This window comes from Chiroxiphia lanceolata, chromosome Z, assembly GCF_009829145.1.
Source record: "Chiroxiphia lanceolata isolate bChiLan1 chromosome Z, bChiLan1.pri, whole genome shotgun sequence".
NCBI classification, from domain to species: domain Eukaryota; kingdom Metazoa; phylum Chordata; class Aves; order Passeriformes; family Pipridae; genus Chiroxiphia; species Chiroxiphia lanceolata.
Window position 1 is genome coordinate 59,093,213 of NC_045671.1, and position 16,155 is coordinate 59,109,367.

A 16,155-nucleotide genomic window follows, 5' to 3' on the forward strand; every position below is an offset into this window, starting at 1 on the left:
AACACACATAGAAAATACTATAAAGCAAATGCCATGTTTACTGACATTTTATGTGCTGAGATCTAACTAGGCACCTGTTCATTGAGTTGCTTTCATTTAATCTACTTAGGTCCCAGCTCCAGCTGTTAAATATTCATTTAACTGGATATAATTGTTATATCAAGTGTATTACTCTTTAGTAAACCACATTGAGAAATGCTTAATTCAATTCACATAGTTTAAAAAGAGCTTTTTTGTAGACAACAGACATGTGGGAATGAGACAGATTAGTATTTGGAAAAAATTACCTAGAACATAACAATTTTCTGAATATTAAAGTGCTTATTTTAACTAATAAAATTATTCATTAGAAATTAGTAATGAAATTAGTCTTATACAAAGGACAAATACTGGCATTGGGCTATATCCTCTGCTAATATTTAATGTTCTGATTTATATTAGCAGCAATAAATAGCAGTAGCCACACTGCATCTTAATTTTGCTTTAAACTCTTCAAATACAACTGTGATCAAGCTCAAAGGAACAAGTTTGCAACAGGTTTCTTAAGTATTTCAACAGTAGCAATAATATAGCTCCTATATGCATGCCTGTATGTCATTTTTATGCATATGGATTTGATTTCATATTTGTTACAGTAGATAGCCTGAAGCATCTAGATTTTTGTGCAAAGAAGGTTATCATTTACCCCAGATGCTGTTAAGCAAGAGAGAAAATACTCTGCTAGTCTAAATATTTTTTAAAAAATTTCCTGCTTTGGGAGGGATGTGCTGATTTCATTGACTTCCAGATAACTGTTATCCTGACCTTCTTTTCCCTAATGGTTGGAAAGATTGCTTTGATGAAATAAAATTTTGATGAAAATAATATGGTTGCAACTTAGCTCCTGCCTGACTAACATGATGGACCTTGTTAACTTTACCAAAGACAGGTTGTTGTTTATCAAACAGAGGTATGAAAATGAGAACTGTTGTGGACATCAGCATTGCCTCCTTCATAGCCAAAAACAGGGTACTTGCAATTTGGCTAGTTCTTCCTGACCCTTGAGGAGATGGCCATTATACCCTACAAGCAGTCACAACCAGGAGCTGAGTCCTGAAGCCTCCACATCTACATGCTCAATTCCCATTAAGGTGGCTGGAAAAAGATAGTCTGCTCCTTTATCCAGGTCCAGCCCTGTTTTCCAGGATAGTCTTGAGTGTATGATTGGAATTTCTGACCTTTGTTTGATTTTAACATTGGCAGCAGTGAGGGGCTTTCTAGAAGCACAGAAAACTAGAAGGGTTTATTGATTCAGAAATAAATACCAATTATTAATTTGCTGAGACACGTAAATTCGCATATAATTATCCTACTCTTTTTCCTAATAATATTTACACCCATGATAGAGATTTCTGTAAAGTACATTATAGTTAATTGAAGAATATGCAAGATAAATCTGTGGGGAAAAGTTTATAATTCTCTCTTCAGTGGTCTGAAGTCATAACTAGACTTCATTTTGAATTTCCTTAGACTTTGTTACATATATCATTGTGTTAACTGTATTTAACTTTTTGTGACATTACCAATGGATGCAGCATTCCTGGTTTGAATTCAAATTTGAAATACCTCAAAGCTCAAGGAAGCTCAACTTTAGGAATTTTATTTTGGCTTCTTATGAATAACAAAATTTAGATCTGGCTTTAAGTTCTAACATACTTGGTAGTTAGGTATTCCTTTTGGTTCAGGTCATTTCCTCTTATGATATAGCTACAGAACTTGCATTTCCAGTGCTGTGCATACTTACAACTGTAAGTGTTTACTAGATATTATTCTGATCTGTAAGTGATTTTACAAACGAGGGGACATATCACATCTACATTTTGTGTTTATACAATAGTCATAAATATTTGGCAGCCTATGTGAAGATGTGATTACCCCTCAAAATATTTTTACACAGGGTGTCCATTCAGCTTTTGAATGCCAAGCTTGAAGCATTCATGTAGAAGAAAATTCTCTAGAAATGTAGTTGTAATGGTACATCTTCCTCAGTGTTGTTCAACATGGCTTAGTGGAAGTGTGCATACCACAAAATTAGGAGGTGAAATGTATTCTCCAGAAAGTCCTCATTTCCGAATTTTTCAGTGAGCAGAGAACAAGACCTCACAGAAACCTTTTTCCTGCTTCCAATAGCTCCAAGAGCACAGTGGCTGCCTGCTGCACCCCTCAGTTCTAAGAAGAGTGGAAGTCAGTTCATTGAGGATACACGCATCTTGGAAAAATGTATAACTTTTTTTAACTTGTACCCAAAGATCAACTAGGCGATTTAGAGGTCAACAGCAAATATGTAGTAATTTAAAAAATATTAACAGCACTTTCAGCTGTGACTTGAAGACTGGAAACTGCTTGTCACAGGGAGCAATTTTATTGGCTGTTAAAACATTTTTTAAAGGTAGAATAATATATAAGCCTTGTTCTGCTACACAGTACCCTTAATCATAGAATCACAGAATCATTTAAGTTGGAAAAGACCTCTAAGATTAGCAAGTCCAGCTGTTAAGCCAGCACTGCCAAGTTCAGCACTAAACCCTGTCTTTAAGGGCTACATCTACAGCAAATACTTCCAAGGATGGCGCTGGAGAGTGTCCAAAGAAGGGCAATGAAGCCGGTGAAGGATCTAAAAAGAAAGTCTTATGAGGAGCAGCTAAGGGAACTGTGACTGTTTAGCCAGAAGAAAAGGAGATTCAGGGGAGACCTTAAGACTTGCTACAACTACTTGAAAGGATATTGTAGAAAGGTGGGGGGTTGGTCTCTCCTCCCAAGTAATAAGTGATAGGACAAGAGGAAAATGCTTCAGGATGCAGCAAGGGAGAATTAGATCGGATATTAGGAAAAATCTCTTCTCTGAAGGTGTTACCAAGCACTGGAACAGGCTGCAAAAGAAAGTGATTGAGTCACCATCCTTTAAAGGTCTTTTCCAATGTAAATGAATCTATGATTCTATCTTTCACAGGTCCTTCTCTGATCACAAAGAGTAAGTTAGGTGCTGTTCATTCCCCAGTTGGTTCACTCACCAGCTGTGTAGGGAAGCTATCTTCCACATGCCCCAGGAACCTCCTGGACTGTTTCGTCTCTGCTATATTGTATTTCCAGCAGCATCTGGTAAATTGAAGAAAATGAGAGCTACCTATGGTGAGACTTCTCGCAGCTGCTTATAGAATACTTCCGTCTTTTCATCCTGGTTGGAGGGTCTATAACAGACTCTCGTCATGATATCTGCCTTGTTAATAGTCCACTTTCTTTCAAACAAATGCTGAAATATGAATTTCCTGAAGAGTAACTACTTAATTCTAAGAGCTCTAAAAAATTTTATGTGCTCTAAATTCTAAGACCTTTAAAAATAATTTTTAATAAAAATGTGTGTTGTGCATTTCTTGGGAGGATCAGATTCTATAGGGTCATGCCATATTTTGCTTCTGCCTCGGAGTTGACCAGTATTGTTATTATTTTATGATAAAACTGCACTTCCTGCTAAGTCTCACTGCTTAATAATGTTCTCCTTTTCACAGAACATACCAGCCCACATACCAGAAACCATGCTGTAGCCAAATCTTAGACTTCTACTACTGACATCATTTAGCATGCAGAAAAGGATTTGTTTGAAGTAAAAATGTTGGAAAAAGTTGATGTTCTGGTCTGCCTTATTTTCCTTTTGCTGGACTGCTTCAACTCATTGGTTACTGACATGTACTTTTGTTTACCTCTAAACAATGCATACTAGGATAGGGACAGTGACTGAAAACTTCAGTCCTTAGCCCTATTGTAGAAGATAGCATTCAAATGTCAAAGTTTGTACAGTTTTATCCTTCAAGGGCTAATTCAGGGAAGGAATGAGAATAGCATAGTTCAGTTTCTGTAAAAAACAGCGATTTTCCACGCTGTCATGGGCTGCCAGCGAGTGTGGTGGGTAGGATAATTGTCTTGCTGTGTCTGCTGGGACTTTCACAGTTGCCCATAACATGTTTCCCTCTATTGACCTGCTCTGGGTTTGAGATGATGACCTAGAGGCTAGGGTGCCACAGCTGTATCACCTGTCGTCTGGGACAGATGCATTAACAAAGTCCATCTCCACATCTTTGTACGTATAGTGCCAGATTTTCTGTTGATTGCCTCTCACTTCCCCAAGAAATAATTTGATACAAGATAACAGCCTGGTATTTTAAGTTACCAGTGAGTCTGGAAACAGTGGTCCTCCCTTGCCTGATGATGTCCTTTGCACTGTTCTTGAGCAGAGCAAATATGGTGGAAAGACAAAACCCTATGGTAAGTAAATCTCCACAATGCCCTGCACTGATGCAGCAGCCACAAACTTAGAGCTTTCACAGTTCTGAAAAATGAAATGTTTTGACCTGCTGTTAGACTGGTTGAAGGCTTCTTCAAACAATTTCCAGTTTATAAGTATTGTGTTGCAAAAGCATTGATGCTATATCAGTGATAGTGGGACCCATTGGAATAGAAGCACCCTACTTGAAGTATATTTTGAAAATAACATGGCCACCTAAAAGCTTATCTCTGGAAGAAAATGGATTGTACAGTAGCTTATCAGTCAGAGAAGTCCACAGGAGAAAAAGGGAGAAATAAAAATAATAAAACCCACCCCTGTGTAGAACTTTAGAAACATGGCACTAACAAAGACTTCCTGTTCCACACAGAATTAGTGCTGGCAGAGGCAGCTCACAGGGATGTGGGTGTACTCAGCTGTGCAGAGCTGATTATAGAAGATGAAAGAGACTGGCAATTTATTTCATCTCACACTGAAGCACTGCTGACAACTGAAAGTGAAGACAGAAGGATTCATTTGTTCAACTTCTGTTTTAGAAAGCAGGCTTCAAATGATACCACAGAGAAAGTTGAGGGAAATGCTGTGGTATAATAAAACGCCTATTTTTTATTTTGCTGACTCCAAGATTTATGTTTTCAGCTGTTGGGTTTTTTTTGGTGGGGGGAGAATTGATATTTGAGAAGCTGGAAACACCACATTGCTGATAAAAAATGTAGGTGGTATTGGCCCAACTTAACACGTGTAATGATATGTTACATACACATGCTCGTATGCAAATTGGAAAGCAATGCATATGTACACATCTTTATGTAGAACAAAAGTAGAAATATTTGACACCTTTATTTCTATTCTATACTACTGTGCCCTCAGGAGTTTTATAATCCCTTCCAATGCTGAGATGTTTCAAAGGGGATATTTAATTGAAGCATTAGCATTTATTCAGCTATCATAATAGTGAATAATTCCTGGCAAATTGGACAGCATATATTTTACACTTCCTGCATTTTTCATGCACTAGACTTTCGGAGATAGATGGCAGGAATGCTTAAGCAGGGAACAAGTGTACTGGCTAAGGAAAGGATAGAGTACAAAGATATGGACTCGAGATGCAAGTCAGACCCAACTTACACCCCATTTCTCTGCCTGTGGCACAAAGAACAAGAGACAGTGGCCTTAAACCACTGGTGGAAAAAGTCACATTTAAAATGATAAGGACAGTGAAGCATGTGAAAAGAGAGCCTGTGAGCTCCCCCCCTACACACACTCAAAGTCTTTAAGAACAGGTCAGACTTGCATCTGTCAAGGCTGACAATAGTATAACTGATCCCGCCTTTAGGCAGGAAGAAAACTAAATGACATCTCAAGGCTCCCATAGTTCCCTGTGTATGTGTGTTATTTTCAAGGACTTCTATGTTTTTAAATTGTGGTTAACCAACCGCGTTATTTTCCTTCAGTGTTAAAACATAGTTTACAAGTAAAAACAGCCCTAATATATAAGAGTCAGAAGAAAAGTCTGCTGAAACAGTTGTTACATTGAGATCTGGTTAAAATCTAACCATATATTCTCAATGTATCCTAACGAACAATGTGTATTTGCAATGATGATAATTTGGATTTGGAGCATCCTCCCAAATAGCAAAAGATGCAGTCAGTGAGTCACAAAGTGTCCAGGAGCAGAAAGGTTAGAGCTTTCAAGGATGCTATGACCTACCAAAATAAAAAATATGGTGCTAGTATCTAGAATGGCAGGTTGCCAGGCAAACAGCTATTACTCATTCAGTACTTTAACATACAAAAATCAGTTAAATGTAATGATCCAAATATTCTCAGTTGTTGCTTTGTGAACCTTCTGTTCAGTACGCATTGGTAGAGCAGGAAAAACACAGATGGATATCCGATTAGGAAACTGGTCACTCACAAATGAAAAACAGCTCTGCTTTGCAAAGCAAGTAACATCAGACAAACAGCAGTTTGGCTTAAGCAGGTGATTGCCTACATAAAGTAAAAAGCTTATGTGAATTGTAATGCTTCCCATTTTCTGTTGTCATGCCATGTCCTTCCAAACCTGAGTACCTGGTCCTGTTGCAACTTTCCTCTGAAAACAATGCCCGAGGTAAATTAGTTCATTTTGTCTTTTCTCTGCCTTCTTAATATAGAGGTCTGAACTCAGTAATGGCAAAATGTGAAAGAGAGGAGAGTTACACACCTATTAACAACTTGGTGGTTTTGGGAGCACACACATAGGGTTTCATGGCAGCCTTCAGTAAACCATGCCTAATTCATCCCGCAGGTCACTCAAATGTGCTACAGTGTAATCAGTTTTACTCCTATTATTTTAATTATAATTCTTCTTACAAACTGAACAGCCTTTGCTAGTCCTGTGTTGCGGAGCACAAACACTGGGACAAAAGGTATGATGCTGTGCAGCTGGGCTGCATGCGAGGAAGACATGATCCTTTTTGCATCAGCTGAGCATCTGGTACATACATTTAAATTCCTGTTTCAGCCCAAGCAAGCAGTAACTACCTCCCTGTCTTCATATCCATAGATGGAGGAATTTATATCACATATTCTGCTGGCTACTTCTAAAGTATTCTTTTCTAAATAAATATTTTAGAAAACCACTTGAAGAAGAAGGAGCTTCAGCATGTGACTATTAAGAACAGAGACTATGAACCTGGATGGCAGTAAGTAGTAACTGCAGGCAGCATCCATTCAATCGACATATTTTCTTTGGAGGTGGTCTGTTTGATTCACACTTTGACTCTAGAAGATGACTGGTTTGCTACTGTTTGCCCTTTTAGCAATATATTATGAAGTATATATTACTTTAGAATAGTGACTAATGGTAAAGTGTAATTTCCAGCTAAGAGAATAACCATTTTTAATGAACGCTGTTTCATGAAGAAGTGTACTCATGATAGTTTATTTCAGAGTATGAATAATTTTTTCAAGAAACAGTATACCAGTAATAACTGCGTCTGAAGAATTACACTGGATTCTAACAAAATTATTTTTCCAATATAATTTTGGAAAATATTTTTTTATAAATTCAAAATGAAACTGTACTTCATATATTTACTGACTGTCTTAATTCAACAGGTATAAAGATCAAATTTTCTTTTGTGAAAACAGTAAAGTTCTGCTCAAACTTAGTGTAGGTAGTATCAATTAAGTTGCATCAGACAAGTATTTGTGTTTCAAAACAATACTATCACTGGCATGGTGTGATGGTCTCTGTGACAGGGGACAGTGTCCTTCATCAGAAAAACATAAAACTAAATTGTCATAAAGCCATTTCTCTTTTATAGGTGATCATACCTCCTTCAGTTAGGGCCATACTTGAAGGACTGTACTGGGAATTTCTATTTTGAGGGTGAGCAAATGAACACAGTAGCCCTGCAAGCCTTTTACCTACAGTGAGTCTGGGGAAAGTTCTTGACTCTTTAATCTCTACTTGCAGCAACTAAATCTCACTCTACTGAAGGCATGTCAGGGAAGCAGTAAGGAGTTTTGTCCTTGCCCTCACTCTAACTGCCAATTCTTACTAACATATTTGGAAGTTGTTGACCTATACAATAGAGAATAGAACAGTAGACTTCAAAATTCAGTACTCATATCAATACATAGCATATAGAATGAAGGATCATGCTTACTTTTATCTGTGAACTATGTATTGTGGGTAAACTATGGGAAAAATCCCTACAGTGACAACTGATTTCGTCACTATTAAGTCAGTGTTATCATAGAAAGAAAAAAACAACCAAGATCATGAGCTGCAGAAAAGAGCTACTGGAGAGGTGACCTCCCAGAATCTTGTTTGGAAGGGAGCAGGCACATATGCTGCTTTTGAAAAAGCTTGGATATGTAGGTAAGGGAAGAGAATTCAAAATAATGCATAACACAGAGATGCCAAATAGTAAAACAGCAACTCCATTACCACTGAATATTTTCAAAATCTCAGCATCCTGAGTCTGCTTCTGAAAGATGACAGGTTGAAAAGTCTGAATGAATTCTCTGTTGGAGATTCATTTAGAAAGCAAACTCCTTGTAATGTGGTTAGAAAATACACTAACCTCTCAAAAGACAGGAAGCATTAAAAGGAGAAATGAATGCTCTTTTTACTTTTTCCTTGCAGCATTAACCTTGAGAGGAAAAGGTACATTGAACAAATCATGGAAGGCTATTCATATGCTATGAATATTTCTCAGTATAAGAGTAAATGTGTTTATGCCATCACCAGACTTAATTGCTGATCAATCTAGTGTCTCTGATTTTTAACGTATTATGGTGCCTTTTGCTTCAACATCTATAACCCTTTAAATTATATACTAATGTAATGATTATAAACTAGAAATATAGAACCATAAGATGAGGGTAATTTACCATACATTTTGTCTCCCTATTTAAGAAATTAAATTCTTCTCTTCTGAAGGAATGTTCTGTAAAAAGCTATTGTTGAGGCCACTATCTGTCATATTATATCCATGCTGAGGCCTTAAAAATCATGGACTGAAAATGTCCAAGGCTTTATTAAAGGCTCAGGCCTTCAATAAACAGTGACAAAGAAAAAAAAAGTACAGTCATCCAAAACTTTATGGTTCAGTGTGTTACCATAAAACAATTAGGAAAAAATATTCTGAATCACTTCTAGAAAAATATCTGGTCTGAGTTAAGCTGATGGTGGTTTGGATGTTTCAGCAAATGTCTGAATAGTGTCTGACAAACTTTTACCTTTCTGATGTGTTTTAATCCAGTTGCAAGAATGACCATTGTTATAGTGAAAAACAAAGCAGACATGGTTATACTTTTTGTAATGTTGACATTATTGTTCTCTTTTTGAGCTCTAGAAATTACCAGAAAGCAATACACGGAGTCTTCCCGTGCCTAGAAGGTATGAGGCTAGTTAGAAACGAAAATGTTTTACTTAAGGATTGGAGACTGTGATAGTTGTAGGGAAAAAGAGAAGTAGTGGTCAGTTAACATCAAAAGCTTTGTGGCACAGAAAGGTCTGGGATATTTTAAGTAGGAAATTACACACAAAATTTTAAAATGCAAAGGGGAAGGAGTCATTGTGGGATTAATTAGGCGATTGTCTTCTCATGCTAACTAGTGTTTCAAGAAGAGTACCTCTGGCAGTAATTCCAGTGCAGAAGCCAGGCATCTTCCAGAGTTTAGCTCTTGATCACTCCTACAGAGAAGAAAATCATGACAGAATGAGAAATAGTGCATGAAATGTAAGATAAGGATTCAGTTTTGCCGGAAACTCTGGTGCAATTCCCAGTCCTATTATAGATTATAACCTTGAAGAAATAATTTAGTTATTTTATGCCTCGGTTTTCCCTCTGTGTTAAAACCTACCTACGTCTCAGAAGCATCAAAGTGTAAGTTCTTTTAGCTGCTGGAAAGGGTACATATTAGCTACTAAGCTGCCAGTGCTGATAGAAGTCTTTGGTAAGTAGGTAAGAATATGCAGTAAGAATATGCAGGGTGGTCAGGTTGCTGAGCGATGATGGTGACAACACTGACAACACTGCCTATCCTTCAACCACCCTCACATACACTGTTCTTAGGTCCACTCTTACAACCAGCCTCCAAGAACATTGTACACAACTGTTCTGAATGGTGTCTGGGAGTTCTGGCAGGTCCTGATGCAGCACTGTGGAGACCATTAAACTGTTCCCATGTTCCTAACTCATGACAAATAGCAGCCTGGCCAATGACTCCTGAGCACATTTACATAGCTAGATTGTCTCATGGACTACTCCAGGAAGCAGTTTGCTTTGTCTTCCTCCTCTGGAAACAACTGAGGTGTCTATCTGGACTTCAGCAATCCTTTTGATGTCTCCCATAATATCCTCCAAGCTCAGGAATCACAGGCTGCATGATGGGTGGACAGTGAAGTAGATTAAGAACGGGTTCAATGGTGGGTCTCAGTCAGTTGGTAGGTAGCTACCAGTGTCTCTGTGGTGTCCAATATTGTTTAATTTATCCATCAATAAGCTGGATGAAGGGGCAGATGACTCCTCAGCAAGTTCACTGATGATACAAAGCTGGAAGGAGTGACCGACACCCCAGAGGGCTGTGCAGCCCTTCAGAAGAGCTTCGACAGGTTGAAGAGATGGGTAGAACAGAATCTTCTGAAATTCAGTGAAGGCAAGTGCAGGTCCTATACATTGGGAAAAATTACTCAGGCACCAGAACAGGCTGGGGGCTGACCTGCTGGAAAGTAGCTCTGTAGAGGACCTGGGGGTCCTGGTGTTATCCAACTTATCCAAGGGCCAGCAGTGTGACCTTGTGGCCAAGAATGCAAATGGTGCCTTGGGAGGCATTGGAAAGAGCATTGCCAGCAGGTGGAGGGAGGTGATACTGATTCTCTAGTCAGCCCTAGTGAAGCCACAGCTGGCATTCTGTGTCCAGTTTTGGGCTCCTCAGTTCAACAGAGGCAAAGAGTTCCTGCAGTGGGTCCAACAGAAGGCTGAAAAGGGTGACTGGAGCCCCTCTCTCGTGAGAAAATGCTGAGGGAGTTGGGCCTCTACAACCTTGAGAGAAGACAACTGAGAGGGGACTTTATCAAAGTATCTGAAGGAAGGGTGTCAGGAGGATGGAGCCAGGCTCTTGGTGCTGATGCTGAACAACAGGACAAGGGACAACAGGCTGTAATTGGAACACAGGAGGTTCACCTGAACATGAGGAAAAACTTTAATGTAGGGATGAGTGAGCACTGGAAGAGCTTGCCTATAGAGGTTGTGGAGCTTCCTTCCCTGGAAATATTCAAAAGTTGTCTGGAGAGGTTTTTGAGTAATGTGTTCCAGGAGACTCTGCTTGAACAAGGCTGGACCAGGTGACATCCGGTTGCACTCTCCAACCATACCCATTCTCTGATTCTCTGATTCTGTGATTGAGGTGATATAATTTCCTTGAGACAGAATAAGGAAAATAACTCTAAATAGAAAGATGGAGAAAAGAAACCCACAAAAGAAATCTGGTCCTTGTTACTATTACTGATATGTGGTAGCAGTGTCTTTGTAATACAGCTCTGAAATATCATTGCAGGATCAGAGCAATTCCAAAACACTTAGCAGTACTTGAAAATGAATGCAAAATACACAATTGTTTTCTATATATTGGCCTCCATTTCATCCCAGATTGCTTTTTTACATTCCACAATAAAAACAGAAAAAAAAAATATTAGACTAAGAAGCGGTATAAGCCTTTACATATTCTCTTTCTTTTACTAGCATCTTAAGAATTTTTTTCTGTGTGGGCTGATGTAGGTGCCTGCTTATGTCTAACCCTTTTATAGTGCTTTGTCCTCATACAAATAATCATGAAAGCACATCAAATAATAACAGCAGGGGAGTTACTATGCTGCCAAATGTTCCCATCAAACTACTAGAGTGTAGTCATCATTATAATCATTTTGAGATGCTGAATGTAGTTAAACCAGCAAGCTCAGCTCCTCTGAAATCTCTGAAGCTTTTCTCCTAAGAGTAAAGGAGTTTCCAGCTATAAATAAGGATCAGTAAAGTATAACAGAAAAAAAAATCATCTGTGTTGCTGAATGCACATATATATGTGTACATATATGTTCAGTTCTGCAACCACGAAAACAGGTATTTTTTTAAAGACTTTAATGTTTTGAGGTTTTCTTTTTTTTTTTTACTTCAAGGTTTTGGATATTATTCAAGGTGAAAATCTGGAATGGAGCAAAAAGAGGATGTCTGCTTTAGCCTTTCTCCTAAAATTTGACTGCTCCTACAAATGCAGTTCTATGTAGAAACATTAAATTTAGTAGAGAATGTTAAGAATTCCAGGTGATATTTGTAGTTAAGTGAACTATAGTAGCAAATTAACATCTTGGTTTATGCCTTGTTGCATAATATAATAGAATTATATTATTCTATCTCACAGACACTCAGTGAGACTCAAAACATAATTTTGCCTCCCTTTGAAGAAGGAAAATCATCTAAATGTGCCAAGTGTTATGTGAATGCTGTTGTTAAATTAGTGTATTTTTTGTCTTTAGCCTCTGATTTCTAATGCTATTCGCAGAGACAGTTGCACTTGTCAATCTCTTACTGAAGACTCATTTCATTTTCTTAATTTCTGCTTTAAGAAAACCTAATTTGTGACTCTCTTTTCCAGTAAACTTACTTTTCCCTTTTTTTTGCCCTTTGGCTCTGCTCATCAGCCTCTGTTAGCTTCATTCATTTTATTCTTTTTTTTTAAGCTCTATCTCCAAACAATCCAGGTTCTTCACCCAGGGGATGGTTGGGCACTGCAGTAGAACAGGCTCCCCAGGGAAGTGGTCACAACACCAAGCCTGACAGAGTTCAAGAAGCATTTGGACAGTGCTTTCAGGAACATGGTGTGATTCTGGGTGTGGTCTTGTGTAGGGCTAAAGGCTGGACTCAGTGATCCTTGTGAGTCCCTTCCAACTCAGCATATTCTGTGATTCCATTTATACTCTCTCTAAAACTCTGCTCACACTTCAGGAAGTATTCTGCATCTGAGTCTATGCCAGTTCTCCAAATCTTTCTTTGACCTTCTTACAATGATGTTGCAGACTTACCTTTGGTTGATTTCCACAAGTCCTCTACAATTCTTATTCCACACAGATGGGAAGAATGCGTTGGGAAGAAAAGTGTCATAAAATACACCATCTAAACTTCAAAAATACCTGAGATAGAAATAGCATTTATGCTCTGAAAATACGCAGAGTCACAGAGTTCAGGTACAGTAAGTCTCAAAGAGTGTTATCTATTCTCTCTTAGTAGCTGCACATTAGTCTGTCTGAAGATAAAGTACAATTCCTTCTGTATTTTTCATGCAGATTTCTGACATACCCTCTAAGTTCTGTCTGTTTAGAGCTTAAAACACAAATCAGAAGAAATAGATTCTAAAGAGAGCCTGTAATGTCTACAATTTGTCATAATGTATGTGGCATATCTGTTTCCACTTTTTAGAAGGTGTTTTGGTGACCCATATACTTCACAGAATATACCACATAGTGCTTACTGTAAAATACTATGATAAGGCTTTCAGCAGCCATTGTAGAAATAGATGAATGGAAAGAAGTGTAAATGAACAGTGAAATGTACAGTATCTCATCCTTGATTTTTATTTTATTAACAGTACTGATGGTTCATTAAAGGTGCTGTAGTTAGAAATATATATTGTAATTCCACTAGTTCAGTGGAACTGAGCTCCTTCAGAAAATGTAATCGTTTATTTACTGCAGTCACAAACGTATGGAACTTGGCTTTTCCTGGAGTGATGGACATAGTTCTGAAATCACCATGAAAACAAAAATAGCAAAGATGTTGCCACGTAAATTATTTTGTTCTGCATACACATCGTTTTACTACTATGCTTGTAGCGTGTTATCATGAACATCTAAAAGAGGAAAATGAGAAAACCAAGAAAAATCCTTTTGATTTTGCAGTTCTGCAAATCCTTACCTGGATAAGTGACCAAAAAAGCTGACTTATAACAGGATTTTCAAAATTATACTCTTATGTTGTCTTGAGAGGCACTCATTATTTTGATTTCCATTTTGTTCGTTGAGCACAGGAAGGTTTGCACCAGTCACCCTCAGACATCTAACATTACATACCCAAGTTAGGACCCTAATTGCCCTTAAGTAGTACCTTATTTAGGACAAAGAAAATAAGTAGGCACATTCAGATGGTGATTCAGAGCTGCACAGTGCTGATTAGTCCTTTGACGTGACCAGCCCTCTGCAGTAACATTACAGGCAGCCCAGAGTGAGTGAAGTTCCTGGCTTTGGTGTCTCAGACAGGTATTTAAGGTTGGGTCATGTGAATTGCCTCTGTGCCTGCTCCTGCCTTCCCTGAAAGCATTAGGAATCCTTTTGTTCATTTGAATAGAAGTAAAAAGAACTCTCTCCTCTATCCAGCCCATAAGCAGAGTTTAAAATATACCTTGAATTTCATGACCTATTTTTTTCTGCAATTCAAATTAGCCCCTTTTTAAACTTCAGCACTTTCAGCTATTGCTACAGAAATGACAGTTTCTTTTTTGAAAACTCATTAGTAATGTTTTGAAACACTCTGTTTACAAAAGCTTTCCTCTTATCCATTAAAACAAATGAATAACTTATCAGATTTCAGAATACTTGTAAAGTGAGCTTTACAGACCCCATTAAATGTTAAAAGCTGTTTGCAAGAAAAGTATGCTTGTCTTCAAGTGCTCAGCTCACAGTATGCTTTCCGCAGTTCTTCAGATTTGTGGAATACACCAGGAAAATAAAGAAAAAGGATTATACTAATTTGAAATAGGTCAGGCTAAAGGTGAAATCCTAAAACTGGTTATTTTAATTCTCTGGTGTTCCCAACAAAGTTCAGGAAGGTTGAGAATATAATACAGCAACAAATGCACTGAAGTACAGAAGAGATTAAGTGAGTGAACTGTACAGTCATGACCCCTGTTTATAATAAAAATTTTTTCTGGTCAAAATTAAGACTGCTGTTAGATGTACATTTACACATTGACTGTAGATGTATAGAGCAGAGTAATTTTCACTGACTTTTCTACTCCTTGATTAAAAGACTAGACATTTTCCCTTGAGATTCACTCTTCTGGCTAATGTGCTGTAATTGCAACAGAGTGCTAAGTACAGCAGCAACGAGCATTATTCTATTATAAATTTAGGTCACTGCAGAGTTCATCATGTAGTCCATGGCAACAGAAGATAAAGCGATGGTTGGTTCATCTCTAGCTTTTAGCTGTAGTGTCACTGATTCCCCTGTCTCATTATATTATTAGAATTAAATGTAGGCAAATTGTCCAAGTCTCTAGGTCTCTTCCTTCCTACTGTATATGTAATATTTCCTCTAGAGAAAGCATAATGTAAGCAGGATTATAACAGAAATGTGAACCAGAAGAATTCTTAACCAAGAAAAAGAAAATCACATTCCACTTTGGAGCATGACTTTCCTAATCCCATATAAACTCTCAGATTAATATTTTTAAAATCCTTTTGTTTTTACAAACCTCTATACTTCTTTTTTGTTTCTCTAATGAAAAGGAGACAAAAATTATTCAAGGTTTTCAGAACTGCTAATTGCAATTGCTAAGTATTTGGAAGTTTGGGGAGCACTTTGCTACAACAAGTTTTTTCTGTCTACTTATTTACCTGGCCTTGTGATTGAGAATATTTTATTCATTAAGATTGTTTGCAAAGTGGCCATTCAGATTAAATCCTAGCTGCAGGCCTTTTGCAAGTTTTTTCACTTCAAAGTTTTTTAAGTTTTATTGTTTCCCCATCTGATATACTCAAACACCACTTCCACTAAATGCCTATTTCCTGCTTTAGGAGAATAAGTAGGACCAAAATGCTATATCATGACTTGCATGAAACTGTACATAACTAGCTTTTCATTCATTTAGTTATGTATTTTAATCTCTTATTCTTGCAGCTGATGCTGTTTGTTGATTACTATATCTCTCATGAAAGGACTGAGAGTAAAGTTGAAAGCATTGAAGTATAAACATAAAGCAGTGGATCTGAAAAAAGTCTGGGTGTGGAGGTAGGATTTAACTTTAACATATATTAGAACTGCAAACAATGAACTGCAGTGGATTGCAAAAGTTGGACACATGTTTTGTCAGCTTTGATGATCTTAACCTTAAGAATCTCAAAGATTTTTTTAAAGGAATTTAATAATAGTTGTATGCAGTGCCATATAAACCTGTTGTAGCTGTGAATGTCGAGAACAATAGCATCTACCTTATAAGAATATAACAAGGAGAAAGATGTATGTAATTGTCTACCAAAATAAGGGCATTGGTTTACACACCCTGTGTTAGCT